The 23,173-nt window shown below is 43.4% G+C and overlaps 1 protein-coding gene across 2 annotated transcripts in view; it reads left to right on the top strand.

The window, feature by feature from the left end:
• The first annotated feature begins 13,328 nt into the window (after nucleotides 1-13,328).
• The window catches only part of LOC132569920 (olfactory receptor 6V1), a 29,122-nt gene continuing 19,277 nt past the window's right edge, over nucleotides 13,329-23,173 (top strand). The window contains exon 1 of one of the 2 annotated variants that reach the window (XM_060236355.1): nucleotides 13,329-13,405. The gene's annotated coding sequence lies outside the window, so the exon portion shown is untranslated. Of the gene's footprint in view, nucleotides 13,416-23,173 lie in introns of both variants that reach the window. The other variant, XM_060236356.1, reaches the window with a different exon arrangement.

Genomic DNA, 23,173 nt, shown 5'->3' with positions numbered 1-23,173 from the left:
TAATCGTATAATTTAGGGGTGGCCAACGGTAGCTCTCCAGATGTTTTTTGCCTACAACTCTCATGAGCCCCAGCCATTTGCCATGCTGACTGGGGCTGATGGGAGTTGAAGGCAAAAAACATCTGGAGAGCTGCCATTGGCCACCCCTGATTATAATTTGATATCGTTTAATCTTCATAGAGAATCGCTATCGAGGGATTACGGTACTTCAGGGGTGGAATTCTAGCAGGAGCTCCTTTGCATATTAGACCACACACCTCTGATGTGGCCAATCCTCCAAGAGCTTACAAGGCTCTTTTTTCTTGGAGGATTGGCTACATCAGGGGTGTGTGGCCTAATATGCAAACAAGCTCCTGCTAGAATTCCACCCCTGGATTACTTGAACAAAGTTTTGAGTCCAGGGGCACCTTTTAAGACCAACACATTTTCATTCTGTGTGTGTTTGTGTGCAACTGGCTCACCCTCTGGTGGAGTACTGTGGGCATGCGCATGAAAGCTTAAACCCAGAATAAAACGTTGCTGGTCTTAAAGGTGCGCTTGGACTCAAACTTTGTCCTGTTGCTTTAGACCAACATGACTATGCACATGAATCTATCAGGATTATTTGTTTGTGTTACTTTTGTCTATTGTAAACTATTCGTATTCGATAAAATGTTCTTTAAACATTTTAACAGTTTGGGCATGGCAACAGCATGTCTAATCCTGCTTCCTTCCACCCTAAACAATTTCTGATCTGAGAGTCAAGAAAATTATTTTTATTTATTTTATTTTATTTTAGGCAATTTATCGTCTGCCCTTTCCCAAGGATGGGCTCAGGGCAGACAACATGGGCATCAAACAATTGTTCCCAAGAAGCAAAAAATGTGAGCGACTCAACTTACATTCCTTCTTGTGAATTCTCACGTAGCTTTCTTACTCTTTATGAGATAGGGTTGCCAGCCAGCCTCCAGTTGGGGCCTGGAGATCTCTTTCTTTTACAACTGATCTCCAGCCGACAGAGATCAGGTCCCCTGGAGAAAATGGCTGCTTTGAAGGGCTCATACTATGGTTTTGGACCATGCTGAGAGGCCCCTCCTTTACCCAAACCCTGCCGTCTCCTAGATCCACCCCCAAAGTCTCCAGGTATTTTCCAACACAGACCTGGCAACCCTAACGAACATCTAGATCGAGGGTTGGAGTTGGAGTAAACGAAACTACGTCCAATAGACCCTTATATTTGCTCCCCAGCTTCCTTAGGTCTTTATGCTTTCTGCGGCAAAATGCCCCATTATTTATCAGACTTAACCATTCCAAGTCATCGCAGGGCATTTATGTTGGCTGGACTAAATGCATTTCCCTCCAAAGTTTTACAAGGGAGATTTCATCGAGTCCCTTTAGGCGACAGACTCTGTTCCTGTGGAGCGAATATTCCCGACTCAATTCAGCATACATTGCTTGATTGTTCCTTTTATCATCATCTCTGCAAAGATTCATTTTGCAAGCTTTCTTTCTCCCCAGATTTGTCTATTCTGCCTCCCTGTTATTATTTATTGAACGATACTGAGGGGGAGGTTAGTGAGGCTGTGGCAAAAAGTTTTGGCTGACATCCTTAAATTTAAATCTGACCATGCATGAATGTATCTGTAAGCTCGGTTTCGTTTTGATTTTATCTCCAGTGTTTAAATTTGTATATTCTGTGTATTTTTATTCGCAACTTTTATGCCATTAAAGGTTTGGTATGAGATCTAGATCAAGGGGGCGTGGCTCCATGCAAGAGCATACACTTGGCATGCAGACAGCCCCAGGTTCAATGTCCAGAACCTCCTGTTGAAAGGCTTGCTAGTAGGTGATGGGAAGGACCTCTGCCAGGGACCCTGGAGATCCATTGCCAGCCACGATGAGCAGTGCTGACTCTGGTTCGGTATAAGGCAGCTTCTTGTGTGTTCAGGGCTTTTTTTTTTTCAGAAGGAACTTCTTTGCATATTAGGTCACACCTCCCTGATGTAGCCAATCCTCCTGGAGCTGTACTAAGAGCTGTGTAAGCTCTTGGAGAATTGGTTACATCAGGGGTGTGTGGCCTAATATGCAAAGGAGTTCCTGCTACAAAAAAAGCCTGTGTTCAGGTGTTCAGTTGGGAGGTTGGGGAGATATAGACCGTTTTCGCACACAGCTCACCTCGCAGTCACAATCCTGTTCCCTCTGCAGCATCTGGTTGGATTTCCCACCATCTGCGCCGAAGTTACAGGAAGTGCTGCAGCTTTTGCGTAGCAAACGTAAACCGCTAAAACCCAGTTTACGTTTGCTACGCAAAAGCCACGGCACTTCCTGTAACTCCGGCGCAGATAGTGGGAAATCCAACAGACACTGCGGAGGGAACAGGATTGTGACTGCGAGGTAAGCTGTGTGCGAAAAAGGTTATAAAGTCAAGCTGGGCTCTTTCCCTTAATATTGGAGTATCAGCTATAACTTGTCAGCAAGGACCAGCAAAGGCGTATGTCTCTGGATACTGTTCTCCAGGGATTTTTTTTGAGCAGGAAGGCACAGGAACTGTGTGCAATTCTGGTCACTGCACCTCAAAAAGAATATTATAGCATTGGAAAAAGTCCAGAAAAGGGCAACTAGAATGATTAAAGGTTTGGAACACTTTCCCTAGGAAGAAAGGTTAAAACGCTTGGGGCTCTTTAGCTTGGAGAAATGTCGACTGCGGGGTGACATGATAGAGGTTTACAAGATTATGCATGGGATGGAGAAAGTAGAGAAAGAAGTACTCTTCTCCCTTTCTCACAATACAAGAACCCGTGGGCATTCAATGAAATTGCTGAGCAGTCGGGTTAGAACAGATAAAAGGAAGTACTTCTTCACCCAAAGGGTGATTAACATGTGGAATTCACTGCCACAGGAGGTGGTAGCAGCTACAAGCATAGCCAGCTTCAAGAGGGGTTTAGATAAAAATATGGAGCAGAAATCCATCAGTGGCTATTAGCCACAGTGTGTATATATGTGTGTGTATATATATATGTGTGTGTGTGTGTGTATATATGTATATGTATATATGTATATGTTTATATATATGTATATGTATATAAATTTTTTGGCCACTGTGTGACACAGAGTGTTGGACTGGATGGGCCATTGGCCTGATCCAACATGGCTTCTCTTATGTTCTTAGGAATACCGTTCCAGCTGGCTTGCCATAAGGGGGTGTGGGCTAATATACAAATGAGTTCCTGCTGGGATTTTTCTACAAAAAAGACCTGTGTGAAACAATGCCGATGTCCAAGGTGTGCCCTAATATGCAAATACATTCCTGCTGGGCTTTTTCTACAAAAAAAGAAAAGCCCTGCTCTTCTCTATTACACAAATATTATAGGAGCCTTGTCCGCCTTTACATCTGGCCACCTCCTGCTGCTCTGGACAGCAAAGACGACAGTCTGAATGGTGCAAGCACTGAAAGGTGAGCTACACTGAGTCACTCTTACAGAAACTACCACAGAGGCAAAAAGCATGTTAATGGGGGACCTCCCATCTTCACTGCCCACTGCCCCTTGGTGGGGCAAGGGGTGGGAACTGCGAAAAGGCAACTTTGTGGCAATAGCACAGTATCATTTTCAGCAACTAGCCAGAAGTGATGTCATGTCACCAACATATCATTGATTTGACACTCTAGCGTCCAGACAGAACAATATGGTCAGGCCACATCATTTTTGTCGGCATTCTACAGCATCACTTCAGTGTCACGCCACTTCAGAGAATTTGCTGGAAGTGACAGCTCAATATTATCCCCCCCCCTTCCCTTTTCTAGCTGATTGACAGCTAACGGCTAGCAACAGTATGTGTTAATCCCTTTTCTCCAAGTCTGAATATTGTGAGGAGGAGGAGAAACAGGAGAAGGAGGAAGGCTTTTTATGTAGCAGGAACTCCTTTGCATATTAGGCCACACATCCCTGATGTAGCCAATCCTCCTGGAGCTTACAGTAGGTCCTGTAATAAGAGTCCTGTAAGCTCTTGGAGGATTGGCTGCATCAGGGGTGTGTGGCCTAATATGCAAAGAGGGCCCAGATAGTGGTTAGAAGAGAAGAGGGGATACCTTCCATAGAGCTACTACAATTAAACTTTGGGCTTTTTTGTAGCAGGAACTCCTTTGTATATTAGGTCACGCACACCCCGATGTAGCCAATCCTCCTGGAGCTTACAGTAGACCCTGTACTCAGAGTCCTGTAAGCTCTTGCAGGATTGGCTGCATCAGGGGTATGTGGCCTAATATGCAAAGGAGTTCCTGCTACAAAAAAGGCCCTGAAGAGGAGGAGTTGTAGTTGTAGTTGGTTTTATACCCTGCTCTTCACTACCTGAATGAGTCTCAGAGCAGCTGCCAATCTCCTTCCCTGTGAGGTGGGTGAAGCTGAGAGAGCTCTCAGAACTGATCATGAGAACTGTGGCTGACCCAAGGTCACCCAGCTGGCTGCATGTGGAGGACTGGGGAATCAAACCCAGCTCTCCTGATTAGAGTCCACCACGCTTAACTAGTACACCGAGGTGGCTCTCAAAGAGGATCTTCCAGAGTCCTCCTCTTCACACTTCTAAGTTTCTCAGTCTTGAGGGCCTAATGGCACATTATGTTTTCTTCACATTCTCTCCACATCCCCAGATCAGACGTGCATCACTAATTCCATGCTGAGAACATAATTCCCAGGCAGAGAGGGCCTGATTCAGATTGAGACCACCATGTATGGTGAGAGGGCTCTCAGGTCTTATTCACTGTAGCAGTTTCCTGACCTGATATGGTGCCACATCACTTTTACCTGCACCCAGGGCTTTTTTTGTAGCAGGAACTCCTTTGCATATTAGGCCACATACCCCTGATGTAGCCAATCCTCCAAAGAGCTTACAGGGCTCTATTGTAAGCTTTTGGATGATTGGCTACACCAGGGGTGTGTGGCCTAATATGCAAAGGAGTTCCTGCTACAAAAAAAGCTCTGCCTGCACCAATGGAAGTGCTCTCACGGCATCATGGGATGCTATTTAGGTAAGTCCTGACTCCACCAATCTCTCAGGGCTCGCCCCCTGAGGTATGACAACTGGGAACTGCCCAAATGTGGGCAGGTTGCCCACTTTCGCAGACAACATCCCACCTTTGATCTTTGTCCCCTCAAGGGATGGGCTATACATTTCTCTAAAACCATAAACGGCAGCTCCTGAGATGTGTTTCAGGTTGGGGAAAGAAGCCTGAATGGGGAATTTATTGCCCTCTGCCCACAGTCCATAGTTCTGATCCAAGTAAGCCTTCACATGGGAATTAAATTCCCAGCATGGAAATCTCAGTACAAGACTGGTTTGGTAGACCTGCCTAGGAAGAATTCAAGGAAAACGTAACGTGGAGCAAGGTGCTCACATGTTTGCATTTTGAGTTGTGCTCCTGAAAGAGGTACATAAGGGAAGAAATGTGAACGAGGGCTTCTTTGAGTTTCGGATGGGTCGATCTCCTGCTTTCAGGATTTAGCATGGTAACTGCACATCACAAATGGTATCATATTAACCAGCGGCATGAGTTTTCCAGGAAACTTTAAACTGGAAATTTTTCTGGGAAACTTTCTGATGCTCTAAATAGCATGACCTGATTTAGCATATAGGTTTGACTCTTTTTTTCCATTCCTATCTAACATGATTGATTTGCAGCAGAACATCTCTGACAACTATAGAGAAACGGAGGCTATATTAACATACTTGAAGTAGAAGATGTTCTATGGAAAATTAGAACACTGGAAAATGTTCTGCCCCATGTCACTGCCTTACTGTCACTCCCACGTAGGGTTTCCAGGTCCAACTCAGGAAATATCTGGGGACCTTGGGGATGGAGCCAAGAGACTTTGGGGGTGGAGCCAGGAGCAAAGTTGTGACAAGCACAGTTGAACTCCAGAGGGAGAGAGGCACCAGATGGTATGTAAAAATATGGTGCCTCTACCTCAAAAAAACAGCCCCTCAGAGCCCCAGATATCCACAGATCAATTCTCCATTATACTCTATGTGGACCAATCTCCATAGGGTATAATGGGGTGCTCAGCAGACATTCCACCACCACCACTTTCCGATAATCCTGAAGTGGAGGAGGGTCTCCAAACCAGGGGTTCTCCTACCCCCCAACTGAGAAATGGCAACCCTACCCCCCACATTTCCTGTCCAAACAAATTCAAGATGTACATTACAGAAGGATGGTATCTAATGTCACAGTGGGTGAAATCAGGTAACCCGGTTTATTTATTTGCTTTTTGGAAGAAAGTAAGTCACACGTACCTACAAACCTATAGAAACATCTGCAGTTTCACATTTAAAGGTATGCAAATAGGGGGAAAAACAAGATAACAATCTACTGCAATGATTACAAGACAGTCAGGTTCATGCAGAAGCAGTCAATCAATCAATATGTTCATTATGGTCCAAGATCAACATATACAACAGTTGTGATGTAAACATACATATTTGTTATATAGCTGAACATATTAATTTACGCATACATTGCTACATATCTGAACATGTTAATTAGAAGTGTGAACATGCTTTACTAGAATAAAATCCATTAAGATTGTTAAAATGAAGTTGTAATCTTATGTCTATTTAGACATGCCCAAGCGCAAAACCTCACTACCTTGAAAGTAATTTCATTTCAACAATCAACAAGAAGAAAAGAAGTATAAAATGATTAGATCTACCTGGATAATTGGATATAATTCGAGTGATGCACATCTTCCTAATATTCTGGTAATAGTGGAAAAGGACATGTTCTATTGTCTCTACCAATCCAGATTGATAACAGACACATTGCATATATGGAGTGTGTGTATATCTCCCCTCAAGAAGGGCTAATGGGAGAGTGTTAAATCTGGACAGTGCATTTGAGGAATTCCAGTGGAAAAAAGATAACTCAGTGAAGTAAAAATGTGATTACTATTCCCCACTGTCAAACAGAGTTGGTCATGATCTATCCACCTGAAGAGAAATATCCCATAGTAAAAAAAAGAGTAAAAAAAGAAATATCCCATAGTCTCTGTTTAATTGTTGATTGAGCTCCTTGGTACCCAAGGTACAAAAGAGCTATACTGAAAAAACCCAGAAGTGACCAGTTATGTTCTAATGTCATCCCCCAACTTGAACTGAAAGTATCAAAGAGAATTAAAGAGATCTTTATATTAAGTTTTATAGATCCAAATGGGCAGCTGTGTTGGTCTGAAGCAATAGAACGAAGCTGGAGTGCCAGTAGCACCTTTGGCCAACAAAGTTTTATTCAGAATATAAGCTTCCCTGTGCTAGAAGCACACTTCATCAGACAATGAAATGGGGTACAATTAGCAGTGCTACATTCAGACCTCAGGTTCAGTGGGAGCTTACAGGAGCGCAGCTCCTGAACCTTTCTGAGAGTTCCACCTGCAGCTGCATAACAATCCCTGGATGAGCTCCACCACCTATTTTTCTACAAAATGATCCCTGGCTACATATAGCTTGTGGTATAGCGTTAAGCATGAGAAATGGTACAAAGTTAGAATCCAATGACAAAATACTGAAATTTCATTGTCTGGTGAAGTGTGCTTCTAGCGCACGAAAGCTTACATTGTCAATAAAACTTTGCTGGTCTTAGAGATGCAACTCGACTCCTGCATTGTTCAATAAAACTTTGTTGGTCTTAAAGGTGCTACTCCAACTTTGTTCCATTAAGTTTTATATTAAACCAAAAGCATATAGCATGAAACCAGGTCTGTAGTGAAGCAGAAGCAAAAAGTGAACATCCCTACATAAAACAACACTGACTTTCTGTTTCCAAAAAGGAACAGTAAATTCTCTGGCAACTTTAATGTTGCCTTGGTTTCTTCCCATGAAGTTTTTATTCTTTCATTGAACGGTCAAAATATTGTATCCAAATGGGAAAATAGCTTTTTCCAGCTAATTTTGAAGCATGTTTTATGTTCCTTCTGCATTTGCTTAATGTCTGAAGAAGAGGAAAGGAAAGTGTGCTGTTTGGTGCTGCAGGCAACATGATTCCAAACGTTTGGGGAAAGCAAGGCAATTCTGCTGTTGTGCTGTAGGCACCAGGGTTTCAAAAGCATGCCAATCACTCCTTATTTCATCATGTGCCATCTTGCTGAATAGTTGCATACTAGCTCAGTGTTAAGAGAGATTCCAGTCCCAGAGGCAATTTCTGACATAGATTAAGTGGATTTCTTAAAAGCATAGTTTCTCCTTCAAAAAACAAAACAAAGTAAAGACCTTATCTACCGACATATTAATCTTTGCTATGGTTTTGGCTGTAGTTCTAACTCCTTAGGCATGGTTCTTTGTAAGGAGCCTGAGCATTTGGTAAACACACATAAAATCATCAGAAGCCTCAAATATTCCGAGAATATGAGGTACTATAGCTCCTCCTGTTCCAGTAGTGTTCATGATCATGCACAGTCATTGTCATACTTGCAGTACAACTTGCTAGGGTTGCCAATCCCCAATTGGGAAGAAAAACACTGGAAAAACCGTGGATTGTTAACGAACAACATATGAACGTACGAAGCTGTCTTATACTGAATCAGACGCTCGGTCCATCAAAGTCAGTATTGTCTTCTCAGACTGGCAGAGGCTCTCCAGGGTCTCATGCGGAGGTTTTTCACACCTATTCGCCTGGACCCTTTTTTTGGAGATGCCAGGGATTGAACCTGGGACCTTCTGCTTCCCAAGCAGATGCTCTACCACTGAGCCACCGTCCCTCCCCAAAGCCACTGTCCCTCCCCAATCAATCCAATTAATATATCACCATTCAATCATGTTCATAAACATACACATTAAACAGCATAAACCTCCAATTCATAAATATTCCTAAATTATAGATAATGCAATAGTATAGACCAGGGATGGCCAAGGGTAGCTCTCCAGATGTTTTTTGCTTACAACTCCCATCAGCCCCAGCCAGCATGGCCAATGGCTGGGGCTGATGGGAGCTGTAGGCAAAAAACATCTGGAGAGCTACCCTTGGCCACCCCTGGTATCGACTACAGAAAGTTCATCGCAATCAAAAGTCCATTTTAATGTGCGAATGATGTCTCGATTCAGACTTCCAAAGACTTCATAGATGATCCGCCCACAGCGGATTTAAAGTGCTAGTGCTGAAATCGGACTCTGCCGTAAACAATTCCACTCAGTTCTTTTGTTGTCTTCAAAGTCGCAGTTTAAAATTTCAATTCAATAAGATTTTGAATCCCCAGTTGAGGGCAGGGGATCACCTAGTTTGGAGTCCCTCCCCCACTTCAGGGTCTCCAGAAAGTGTGTGTGGGGCGGAGAGAAATGTCCTCTGGGCACTCAATTATACCCTATGGAGACTAGTATCCATAGGGTATAGTAGAGAATTGATCTGTGGGTATATGGGGCTTCAGGGGCCTGTATTTTTGAGATAGAGGCACCGCATTTTCTGCATAGCATCTGGTGCCTTTCCTCAACACTCCCCCTCCCAACAGTTTCAAAAAGATTGGAACTGGAGGTCCAATTCTGTGAGCCCCAATAGAAGGTGCCCCATCCTCCATTATATCCAATGGAGGAAAGGCATTTAAAAATAATGTGGTCCTTTTAAATGTGATGGCCAGAACTCCCTTTGGAGTTCAATAGTGCTTGTCACAACTTCGCTGCTGGCTCCACCCCCAATGTCTTCAGGCTCCAACTCCAAAATCCCCAGATATTTCCTCAATTGGATCTGGCAACTCTCTCTCTCTGTCTTTCTCCACATTCCTTTTAATTTGGGGTGAAACTAGATATGTGTGGCACAACCCAACTTGCAGCATACATGATGTAGGGAATGAATGTTCCCAAGAGCGCTGGGTCCAGAGCATAGTGGTAGGAAAAGTAGAGGCTTCAGCTTTCTCCCCCATATGGTTTTCCTGAGCAAAAATGGTGACAGGGGGACATTCTGGAGTATGAAAACAGCAGAGGAGGCCTCATTTCACATGCTACATACATGCTACCCTCCTGTCAAATTGTGCTTGGGAATGTTAGTTCCCCGCTTCTATGTATATCTGCAAGTTAGGTCAAGGGACCTCTGACCTGATTCATGCCATATACATCATCTAGTTAGGCCCTCAGTATGACCTCAATGTTAACTTTCAAGGCACCAGCACTTTCCCATGATGCTCTGGAGGTGAAGGGATGCAGTAGAGTGGAATACAGCAGCAAGCTTCACCCTCTGTCTGTACATTCACAACTCACCGCATGACTGGGAACCCTGAAAACATGAGTTCCTAATGACTAGGAGAGAATCCTATGTGCTTTCAATGAATTTATGAAGGTTCACTGCACACGGTCTAATGAAGATGTGTCAGGGGAAGGCAGAGCTAGCCTGTGAGAGCCAGCTCCCCCACTACATTTAATGCCTCCAGAATGTTGGAGGTTGTTTCTTGAATCTGTTTCTTTACATTAAATTTCATATTCTCTGTTTGCATTCCTAGCGACAGCATTGCCTCTGAGGCCTATATAATCCAACCACACCAGTAAACAGCATACCATTAGTAGCTGCCACGCTAGACGTCAGAGACTGCCACAATGTGAAGCCTCTTGAAAGACACTGTTTAGTTGAAATAGCAGAGCAACTTTTAACATGATTGTGTGAGGTGTTGAGAGAAAACAGACACAGGCCTATTATGCATGGACATTTTGTCTCACTTTCATTGTTTTCCACCCCCCATTCTGAATTGATTCCCCTCCCCCATCTTCAGCTCTCAGTTCATTTTCCTCTCAGTGTTTCCCCAGGTTTTCTGAGAGTGGTTTTGTGTCAGTTTTTTCCCCTTGTTTCACTTCAGAGCTGAAGGTAATTCAAAAGCGTACAGATTCCCTTGGATTCATAAGAACATAAGAGAAGCCACATTGGATCACGCCAATGACCAATCCAACACTCTGTCACACAGTGGCCAAAAAAACAGGTGTTGCCAGGAGGTTCACCAGCAGGGCCACAATGCCAGAAGCCTTCCCCCATCACTGCCCCCACAAGCATGAAGAATACAGAACATCACTGCCCCAGACAGAGAATTCCAACTATACCTTATGGCTAACAGCCACTGATGGACCTTTGCTCCATATGTTTATCTAGTCCCCTGTTGAAGCCATCCATGAATGAAGCTGCCATCACCTCATATGGCAATGAATTCCATGTGTTAATTACTCTTTGGGTGAAGAAGTACTTCCTTTTATCCATTCTAACCCAACTGCTCAGCAATTTCATCGAGTGCCCACGAGTTCTTATATTGTGAGAAAGGTACTTCTTTCTCTACCTTCTCTATCCCATGCATAATCTTGTAAACCCCTATTTTGTCACCCTTCGGTCATAATTTCTCCCTCCTCAGCCCTTTGCTGTCACTCAAAGGTCACTCTCCATCCACATTGAAGTCATTCTGGGAGCCAGTTTGGTGTAGTGGTTAAGTGAGTGGACTCCTATCTGGGAGAAGCGGGTTTGATTCCCCACTCCTCCACTTGCACCTACTGGAATGGCCTTGGGTTAGCCATAGCTATTGCAGAGGTTATCCTTGAAAGGGCAGCTGCTGTGATTCTTCTCTCAGCCCCACCCACCTCATAGAGTGTCTGTTGTGGGGGGAGAAGATATAGGAGATTGTAAGCCGCTCTGAGACTCTGATTCAGAGTGAAGGGCGGGTTATAAATCTGCAATTCTTCTTCTTCTAAGTACCTTCCACCATTTAGATTTAAAAAAAAAACACAAGCAGCATGAGTCTAGCGATATAAGACTCCCGCTGGTCTTGTGCTGCTTGAAAAAAAAAATTAACTCCTTGATGACTCCAGACCGGATTGCCCTCTCTTGCTGCCTGGTTTCAACCAGGTGGCGGATGAAGGCAGTGCTGAACTGTGCATGCAAGGAACCATCAGCTCCCCATAGGCTCAGCAATCTCGGATGGACTGCCCTCTCCTGCTGCTCAGTTTGACTGCTTGGATTCTCTGCAGTCAGCTGTTCATGCCTAAGACTCCACAATGTTCAGATGTCTTATTTGCGCAAAATTGAATAATCTTTGGGTGAGACACTTAGGAGAATCTGTGGATGGATCTTCGCAGTAGGGCAGAAGAGAAGGGCCCTGTGCTACTGCTGTTTCTATTTTTGAGAGCCGGTTTGCTGCAGTGATTACGAATGGCAGTCTCTAATCTGGGAGAACCCAGTTTGATTCCCCACTCCTCCACATGTAGTTGCTGGGTGAACGTGGGTCAGTCACAGTCCTTGACAGAGCTGTTCTCTCAAGAACAATTCTCAAAAGAGCTCTCTCAGCCCCACCTACCTCACAGGGTGTCTGTTTGAGAGCCAGTTTGGTGTAGTGGTTAAGTGTGCAGACTCTTATCTGGGAGAACCAGGTTTGATTCCCCACTCTTCCACTTGCACCTGCTGGCATGGCCTTGGGTCAGCCATAGCTCTGGCAGAGGTTGTCCTTGAAAGGGCAGCTGCTGTGAGAGCCCTCTCCAGCCCCACCCACCGCACAGGGTGTCTGTTGTGGGGGAGGAAGGTAAAGGAGATTGTGAGCCGCTCTTAGACTCTTTGGAGTGGAGGGCGGGATATAAATCCAATATCATCTTCTTCTTCTTGTGGGGAGGGGAAAGGAGATTGTAAACCACTCTGAGTGACGGGCAGGGTACAAATTCACTCTCCTCCTCTTCTTCTTCAAAAGGCACTGTCATGTTTTGGTATTCAAAAACCCTACCCCAATAATGTTTGCATAAACCTGGAGGGGAATTTTGTTTCGGGGTGGGGGGGGGAGGGAATTTATGCTTGACCTTTTTAAGCTTTTGCTGCCACCAAGTGGCTATTTACTTAACTTTTCTCTTCTACTACAGGAGTCACAGATTTTTAGGCTGCAGTCCTAAGGACACTTTCCTGGGAGTAATTCATATTGAATATTTCTGAGCAGACTTGCTTAGCATTGCATGTGTAGTCTTGCATGGGAAGAAGTGTGGGTATTGTAATGGTTAGAGTATTAGATTAGGACCAGGGGGGAACCAAGTTCGAATCCACTCTCTGCCCTGAAAGCACACTGGGTGATCTTGGGCCAGTCGCACACTCGTAGCCTAACCCAACTCACAGGGTTATTGTGAGGATAAAATGGGGAGAGGTGAATAGGCTTCCCTATCCCTAGGTCCCAGCGGGGGATCCCCCGGTTTTACAGGCTTCCCCCCACCCCCTGCCAGCTGGCTGGCGGGGGGAAGCCATGCCCCCGCAGCCACCAGTACCTCTAGATCTCCCGCAGGTTAAGAAACCTGCAAACAGGTCCCGTTTTAAAATGCCTCTTTGTGTGTGTGTGCCCCTTTAAATTTGAGCAGGAAGTACTTCATGGGGAAGGGTCAGAAGCAGAGGCTCCATTTGTTTTGCTTTGGTTTCACAGCCAGAGAGTGAGCAAGCAGAGAGAGCAGCACAGACCCAGTGAGTGTGTGTGTGTGAGAGAGTACCTTTCAGAAGGCTTTGTAGGGTAGGCAGTAACAGTGTATGTCTGTCTCTGCTTGTTTTGCATTGTTTTCAAAGTCTTTGTATAGGAGCCTGTTTATGGGATAGAGCAAAACTCCACCTCTCTCTCTTTTGTTTGCCTGTGTTAGGCTGAAGAACAGCAGTTCCTGTGAGTAAAGCCCCAGTGAGATCACAAAAATGTGAGCTTGCAAACTGTGCATTTTGGCTGCTTTTTGTGGGTTTACACTTTCATTTACTAGAATTGCAGCTATTGGGGGATGAGGAAATGATGACTATTCAGGTGAAATGCACTGTATTTTTATGTACCGTATTTATTTTGGAAATGGGAAATTCTAGCTCTGCCCCAAAGTCCCAATATATTTTCTGAATTAGACTTGGCAACCCTAGAGGGGAATGAGGTAAGCCACAAGGGGTATCCTTTGGGGGGAAATGTGGGGTATAAATGAACTAAAGAAATAAATAGTTCCCTGCCTGTTGCTTTCAGGAGAGCAGTACGGTGCAATGGTTAGACAGTTGGGAGACCCAGGTTCAGATCTTCACTGGGTCATCATGCTCACTCTCTGTGTAAGCTAATTCACAGGGCTTTGTGAATAAAATTTGGAAAGGTGAATCATAGATGACTCTACAAACTTACTGGAGGAAGAGCTAGGGTTGGCAGGTCACCCTAGTCACCATTGAAGTCCATGTTGGGAAACCTCTGGGGATTTGGGGATGAAACCTGGAGAGGACAGGGATGTCAGTGAGGAGGCAATGACACACAGTTCATCCTCCAAAGCAGGGGTATCAAACATGCAGCCCGGGGGGGGGGGGCTGAATCAGGCCCCTGGAGGGCTCCTATCAGGCCCCCAAACAACTGTCTGTCATCTGCTTCTTTCTCCCTCTCTCTTGCTTCCTTCTGCATCACAGCTTGCTTTGCGAGACTTGCTCAATAGCGAAAAAGCTACATAGCAAAGCCTCCATTTTCTCCACTGGCTGAAGCTCCTTCCTATGGGAGGAAAGGGAGGAGGGAGAGAAGAAGAAGAAGATATTGGATTTATATCCCGCCCTCCACTCCGAAGAGTCTCACAATCTCCTTTCCCTTCCTCCCCCACAACAGACACCCTGTGAGGTGGGTGGGGCTGGAGAGGGCTCTCACAGCAGCTGCCCTTTCAAGGACAACCTCTGCCAGAGCTATGGCTGACCCAAGACCATGCCAGCAGGTGCAAGTGGAGGAGTGGGGAATCAAACCCGGTTCTCCCAGATAAGAGTCTGCACACTTGCTTTGAGCAGGAAGTACTTCATGGGGAAGGGTCAGAAGCAGAGGCTTGCTTTGCCAGGCTCTCTCAATCGCACAGCAGAGCTACTGAGCCAAGCTTCTCTTCCTTCTGTTGGCTGAGGATCCTCCCCCTCCTCATCCCCTGGAGAAGGAAGGGAAGAGCCAGAGCTTCCTTTGCCAAATTCCCTGGATCCCATGGGAGAAAGCACTTTAAAACTAATGTTGTAAGCATGTTTTACGTTCTTTTTTTTAAAAAAAAAATATTTAATTGTGTTTGTGTTTATATCTCTATAAAGTGTATATCTCTGCTGCTTAATCTTAAATGGGTACACATGGCCCAGCCTGACATGGCCCGGCCCAAAAAAGTCTCATGTCATATTTGGCCCTAATAACAAATGAGTTCAAGAAATATTAGATTCGTGAAATCTCAAATGATTAAATGGGCAATTAATGTAAATAAAGAAATACAGATGGAAACTTTGGGATATTTGTGGAAGAACTCTATGAAACTCTCAACATGCCAGAATATCAAAGAAAATTGTTTTAAGATGATGTACAGATGGTATATAACTCCTAAAAATTGGCAAAGATAATAACAAGATGCCAGACAGATGTTGGAAATGTAAAAAGCATGAAGGTTCTTTCTACCATATGTGGTGGACTTGTGAAAGAGCTAAAATGTTTTGGCAGATGATTCAGCAAGAGATTTCTAAGATCTTGGGATATGAGTTTAACAAAGTTGCAGAGACTTTTTTGTTGGGATTACAAATGGAAAAATTTCCAAAAGAAGATAGAACTTTAAGAACATAAGAACATAAGAGAAGCCATGTTGGATCAGGCCAACGGCCCATCAAGTCCAACACTCTGTGTCACACAGTTGCAAAAAATTTTATCTACACACATACACTGTGGCTAATAGCCACTGATGGACCTCTGCTCCATATTTTTATCTAAACCCTTCTTGAAGGTGGCTATACTTGTGGCCGCCACCACCTCCTGTGGCAGTGAATTCCACATGTTAATCACCCTTTGAGTGAAGAAGTACTTCCTTTTATCCTTTAATCTGGTACTTGCTCTCAGCTGCTAGAACATTGTATGTGCAGTTGTGGAAGCAAGAAAAAATACCAGAGAAATGGGATTGGATTATAAAAGTTATGACATGAAGTGAAATGGACAAATTAACAAGAATATTAAGAGACTATGATTTGGAAGTTTTTAAGACGGAGTGGAAAAAGTTTAGAAGATATGTAGAAAAAGAGTGGAAAATAAAAGGGCATTAGACAATTTTTGATAATGATTAAGTTTTAAAAAGAAGAAGAATATAAATTTTTGTTTTAATAGTTAAGGGTACCTTTAAATATTTGCTTTTTAAGTAAATAACACTGGCGGGGGTCAAGTAACGGGGGGAGGGGTGGGTAGAAAGTAATATATGGGGTAGATTAAAGAAGTTTTTAAAGATATAGATTTATTACCATATGTTACCAATAAAATTGTTTTAATCAACAAATGAGTTCGACACCCCTGCTCCAAAGCATCCATTTTCTCCAGAGAAACTGATCTCTGTGGTTTGGAGATGAGCCATAATTCTAGGGGATTTCCAGGTTCCACCTGGAGGCTGGCATCCCTAGCAAAGGGCAGAATAAAAAATGTGCAAGATAGATCATATTTCTTGTTTTGGTTTTTGCATGGGAGATATTTAATTCGGAACTGAAGGCAGGAATTTTCAAAGAATTATTTTATTAGGCTCACTGCCTTTAAACTTGAGCAAGTTCCTAGACAGGCAGCATATACATTTATTAGGCACATTGCCACATGGCTGTGTTAGCTGATGGGTAAATCTCTGCCTTCTTGCCAAAATAACTTGTAGGCAAATCTTGGTTTAATCAAGATGACTCCACTGAGTAAATATGGTTAATCTGTACAAAAAGGATGATTTGTTTGGTTTGTCTTTGTAATTTTTTAAACTTTTCAGAGTTGAAGAAACACCATCCAAGGCACTCAGTACAGGATTGATTTCAACATCCAGAGCAGACCCAAAACTGAGAGACTTCCCCATATTGACATCAGTTGCTTTCGCTTTTACTTAAAACTTAACTATATAAATCAAACCTGAGAAGCTGCAGCAATATTTCTCTTCTAGTGTGCAGAAGGAGGAGGAGGAGGAGGAGGAAGATGATGATTATATTAGATTTATATTCCATCCTCTACTCTGAATCTGAGAGCTGTCACAATCTCCTTTACCTTCCCCCACCACAACAAACACCCTGCGAGATAGGTGGGGCTGAGAGAGCTCTCACAGAAGTTGCCCTTTCAAGGACAACTCCTGTGAGAGCTATGGCTGACCCAAGGCCATTCCAGCAACTGCAGGTGGAGGAGTGGGGAATCAAACCTGGTTCTCTCAGATAAGAGTCCATGCACTTAAACACTGCACCAAACTGGCTCTCAAAAGCAGGAAAATACCAAGCTACTGTTGCTGTGAATGGTCTTTCTTCTTTTCTTGATCATATTTGAATTTTTCATGATTTTATCCTGCCAGAACTTAGTGTGTTTCATAATACTTTGACTGTGCTGTTTATTTTGGCATATCACCTGCCTACTGAGGACCCCACAACATGCATTGTAGGAAGGGTCCTACAGACCACCAAAGTTTATGCTAGAATAAAAACTTGTTAGTCTCTAGAATAAAAACTTTAAAAGGGATGGACACAAACTGCATTTTTGTGGTTTGGTTTATGGTTCAAACCCAACCCTGAACCCATACAACCCGGGAGACTGGTTTGTGAACAGACCCAGTTCATATGAGCCATTTAATATTTAAACTTCTGCCTTCTGCTCCCCATGGCTTTTTGCAGGGAGCAGAAATCAACAGTTTCCAAACATCTGAGTGGCAAGACCACCACTCAGATGTTGGGTTTAAATGGCTGTGAACCATTTAAACCATCCTTTCTGCTCCCCTTGGCTTTTTGTGGGGAGCAGAAAGCAGGGGTTTCCAAACAGTTAAGTGACAGGGAGCTCTCTGCTGCTCTGCTGTTTTTTGTGAAGAGCTTTCTTCTCTTTTCAAATTGCCACAAACTGTACCAAAATTTGTGACAGTTTGTGGCAGTTCTTCAGTTTGTGACCATAGCTCTACAAGCTAGGGTTCCCAAGTCCAACCCCAAAAATATCTGGGGACTTTGGGGTGGAGCCAGGAGACTTTGGGGGTGGAGCCAGGAGACACTGGGGTGGAGCTAGGGGGGAGGAGGGGAAACGGTGAGCCGCCCCGTCTCGGAGCGTACGACGCCGCTGCGCAGCTGACGCCTCTTCTCTGCTCGCCATGGCTGCTCCTCCGAGATGGGCTCAGGCTGAGCCCATCTCGGAGGAGCAGCCACGGCGAGCAGAGAAGAGGCCGCCGCGCCACTGCCACCTCGCCCGCTCCGCCTCTGGGGTGGAAGCGGAGGGGGTGCTGGAGGTGGGCCGGGGGCATGGCGAGCCACGAGTCCGGGTCCTAGAAGGGCCCAGATTCGTGGCTCACCATGCTCCTGGCCTGCCTCGCCCTCCCCTGCGCTGCTGCCGCCTCTTGGCTGCTCCTCTGAGATGGGCACAGCCTGGGCTCCTCTTGGAGGAGCAGCTGCGGTGGGAGGGGAGGGGGCAGCAGCGGTGCGGCGCGGCGGCCTCGCCGGCTCCGGGATGCGGCGGCTGGCCATGCTCCCCGGCGCCGTTTCCACCCCCTCCCCCTGCTTCCATTTTTGGGGGGAGCGGGGGAAGAGGGTGGAAATCCTGGGGTCCCCCGCCACGGCGGGAGGGTTGGGAAGCCTACTACAAGCACAAGCAGCCCAAAATTCATAATGAACTTTAGTTCATCAGCTGGTTTGTGCACATTTCTAGTCTTTAAATTGTCATGAGTGTCCTGATTATTTTAGTTTCTTCTGCTCCCTTTGGTCTAGTGTGAAGAGTTCCTGAATTGCTGTTTTAACATTATTGTTTGTAGGATAACAAGGTTTTCATTTTTTCCTTCAGTCTATTTTAGAAACATGCCTGTTTTCCTCCTCAGGTTCCTTCTTTCCTTCCTTCTGCCATTTTCATTTGAACTGCTTCTTAAATCCTGGTGTCTTAACATGGAAGGGTTTTCACGCTAGACACCATTTGCCTTATGTCCTATCTCTTTTCATAAATTATATATATATATATAATATATATAATTTTTTTTCTGTATCATTCTACTATTATATTTATCAAGTACTTTTTCTTCAACTTCTCTCCACTCTATGAACTTTCTAAATTGTTGCTGGAATTTTTTCTCTACTTGACAATATACATTCCAATCTCCTAATCTACTTGAGAAACATGTATGAGCTTTTTTTCCCATGCAGACTTTTATACCAGTGTTTATTGGACTATTATTAGTGCCAAATAATTGGACTTAAACACTGTTTTCTTTTTCCCTGCCTACCGGGTTTCTTTGTATATTGCTGTCTTCTTCAGTGTATGTACCACTGTTAACATTTTTTCTTCTCAGAATTTCAGCTTTTGACACACATTGGATATTTTATCATAGAATGGGAAGATTACATTTCTCCTTATTTACATTCCTAAAATTTCCCTTGTAAATTTAAAAAATCGGATCTTGGATATCTCATCTAGAATTTTCCTTTAACTGCTCTGTCTTGTTTTCTTCCTGGCCTTCTTTCCTTTATTTTTATTTTTATTTCTTTGACAATTTTGTATTTTCTCCCTTTTATTCTGTTCATATGATTTATTTGTTCTTCCCTGTGGAACATTGTACTACTGTCTCATTTTTTAAGAAATCAATTTGCTGCTATATTTTTCCTTCTTACAATTTGTCTATGGCAATCTGGATCTCCTCTTTCCCTCACAAAGTCTATAGCAGTTCTGAACACTTGTCCAATTTTTTTTTTTCAACCGTCATTTTCAACTGGCACCAACTATCTCCGAACTGCCAATCATCCCCTCCCTCATTCCCATCACACAGACTAGAAATTTAACTATTTATAACATTCTGTTCCTAAAGAAGGGCTTCACGCAGTCATAAACCTCACTAGGAGAACATCCTTTTTAGTTTGCCTTTTGTCTTTAGTTTTGTTTTTTTACAAAGTAATATTTTGTTCTGCATACCGGAGCAGCCCCCCTTCCATATGCGTAAGCTATTGGATTCAAAAACCAAAGTACCTGTTAATAATTCCTCTAAAATTTCAGTTTAAAAATGGATATTTGCATTGGGTCAGATCCTGTGGTAATTTTTGGCTAATGGAAGGTGTTTCTGCCAGTGGAATGAAAATTTCCTGTTTTTTCCCTTTCTGCCAAAGCCCACTAAATTGCGCTTAAAAATGCTGTTCCTTGGAAATAGGGGATTCTCGGGAACATGAACTGGAGATCTGCAGTAGGATTAGCAAAAATTGCTAATTCCTGTGGAAAAATTACAGCTAGATTCAACCAATTATCATTACAACTCCCCTGTCAGTTTGGGAGCAAAGGTGTACAGTTTCAATTTATAAGGAAAGGAAAAATTCTACATATATATGGGTATACAGACTAACAGATCTATTATATAGAAATAATGATTATAATGATAGTAAGAAAGTGTATCAAGCAGACATATATTAGGAAATCGGGTGATTCATTGGTATGAAAGGGAATATTAGGAAGGCTATAAATATAACAGGAAAATGACAGAAAGATTTAAAAATCCCATAATACTGGAATTTTTTGATTCAGAAAAGAATTGAGAGAACATTTCTGGGTGCAATTCAGGGAAAAATTGAAGTTGATAAGATATTTACAGAACGTTATAAGGACTTTAGAATTAGGTTATTCACATTTCTAAATAGAATACTCTCTGGGTGCAGTCAAGCACACTAAATAATGCCCTTTCAATCCATTTTCAATGCACTTTCCATCTGGATTTTGCCAGTTCACACAGTAAAATCCGGTTGGAAAGTGCATTGAAAGATTTCATAGCTTGGTCCAAACTTTATTGTTCCTAGTAAAGATAAACAGATGCTGTAAAAATGTCTGTTGTATCGTTATAATATCTCGTTGTGAACAAAACCATAGAATGTGGATCAAAAAATCTCCACAGTCGGCCTAGGGCAGACAGGAAGGATTTGCTACAAACCTGTGTTTGTAGAGAAATATTAAATGCAAAAAGAGATGTACTGGTGATGAAAACGACTCAAAATCATAAAAGTTCTGTCTGCTTCTTTAAGAAAAGGGTGTCACCAGGGCTTCTTTTGTAGCAGGAACTCCTTTGCATATTAGGCCACACCTCTCTTATGTAGCCAATCCTCCAAGAGCTTACAGGGCTCTTATTGCAGGGCCTACTGTAAGCTCTTGGAGGACTGACTACATCAGGGGTGTGTGGCCTAATATGCAAAGGAGTTCCTGCTACAAAAAAAAAAAAGCTCTGGGTGTCGCTGAGATCTCACTGGACTATGTTGTGCCCTCTCAGCTTCCATTTTCGGAGTTGCAAGGCAATCCACAACCATTATTGCCACAGATTCCAAGCCTGAGTGTTGCCATGGGTAAAGGAAGAGAGAGAGAATAAATAGTAAAACAATATGGGAAGATAAAGCTGGAGGGGGGAAGCAGAAAAGATAAAAAGGAAAAACAAGAAAGGGATGGTGTAGATGGATGTGAGAGAAGGAAAGGGGAGAGACTGCAGGCACTGCCAGGGAAAAGCAAATAGGAAAAGCGAAAGGGAGAGAGGGAGTGGAAAAATGAGCCCCCCACCCCACCCCAAACAAGTCCTTGCAGATCCTCTGCTTGTAATCTCCTAGTAACCATATCTGTAAAGCAACTGACCCTATGGCAATCAGTAACAATGAATACATATGGAAGGGAAAACAGCAATGTAGTAGCACCTACTAACGAAGTTTGTGGTAGGGTATGAGCTTTCGTGAGACACTGCTGACTTCTTCAGTGGGCAGTGACTCATGAAAGCTTAGACCCTACCACAAATTTGGTCAGTCTTTAAAGTGCTACTATGTGGACTCTTTTCTACTGCTACAAACAAACATGGCTACCCACGTATCACCAATGTAGGGCAGGTCTACATGCATCAAGAGTTTGAGAAAACTCACACCTATAAGAAATGAAATGATGATGATGAGATCTTCAAAGAGTTATTACTGAGTTCAATGACTAATTACAGTTGTTCCATAAAACACATAGAACGCATACTTTTCTCCATCCCCTGAGAAAGCCCACTGTGGTCCAATCGCTATAGAGGTAACTGCCTGTATTAATGACTGCACATCTTAATGTCTGAACTTAGATTCCTTTCCAAAGCACAAAGAAGCATTTGCAGTGCTGTTGAAGGTAAGCAGACCTCATTGTTCTTTTCCAAATCTCATTAGAGTTTTCTTTTAAAATAGGCATGGATGTTTTAATTTCCTATTAGTCGATGGCAGGAAATGGTGTAAAAGAGGGCTTTCCCTCCCTCCCCCCGGAAAAGATACTCTCTTGTTTGGGGGAAGGAGCCCACAAATCTGTTTGCAAAGAATCTCTTAAGTCTGCGATCTATTGATAGTTAATAGAAGTAAAGTGTCTGATAAAGGAGGAGTCTTTATAGTCCACAGGAACAGTTACACAAAGTGAACTTTTGGCCTTTTTTTTTTTTTTGGCTTTTAATTCCAAACAAATTATGTGCAGGTTAGATCTTAGTGAAATCTTTTGAGATTTGCTTCCGGTTTGAGAACTGTACAACTAGCTCTATTTCATGATTGGCCGCTGTGCACATTACAGCATGGACTGACTATAATACAGCACAAAGGGGCTGGCGATCAAAATTCACACAGGGTTCGTGAAGTAAAGTTCTCTGAGGGCCACCATGGAGCCACTGGGCACCTTGCTAGTGTGAAAAGGAATCATTTATTGCCAGCTCTCCAAAGGAGAAATTAATGCAGTGACTGGCTATATCTAAAGACTGAGACTAGTGGCACCTTTAAGACCAACCGAAATTATATTCAAGGTGCACGCTTTCAGGAGCACACGTGCACACTTCTTCACATACAGCAGAACAAAATTTCCCCAACCATTACATATAGGAAGACAGGGGGTAGTTGCCAGGAAGGGACAATTAGAGTGAAGACAGAGACAGGAACAAAAATGGAAATTACAGTACCAGTCCATCCATATAGGTAGAAGATGAACAATAAATTATCATGCAGCATAATGAAGATGTTGAACAGATTTAAGAATCAAACAGGAATAATAAGCTCACACTCTTAAAGCTTATACCTTGTTGCCCATCTAGTCCAGAACTGCAGTTTTCTGCAGTGGCCAATCAGATGTTGAGAAACCCACAAATATCTCACAAAGGGAACAACTGCCATGGAGCAGGTGACATTTTATTTCCCCCTTCATCCAGGTGCTATTGTAAAGTTATTAGTTGCTGGACAGTTCCCTCCTTTCATTGCTGCAAAAGTAAGTGGAAGGCAAGAATGAGTTGGGCTAGATGACCCTGGAGGGCTCTT

The sequence above is a fragment of the Heteronotia binoei genome, chromosome 4 (genome assembly GCF_032191835.1).
Source record: "Heteronotia binoei isolate CCM8104 ecotype False Entrance Well chromosome 4, APGP_CSIRO_Hbin_v1, whole genome shotgun sequence".
In the NCBI taxonomy this organism is placed as follows: Eukaryota; Metazoa; Chordata; class Lepidosauria; order Squamata; family Gekkonidae; genus Heteronotia; species Heteronotia binoei.
Note: the sequence above shows the minus strand (reverse complement) of the source record. Positions and strands in the feature narration are given on the sequence as shown.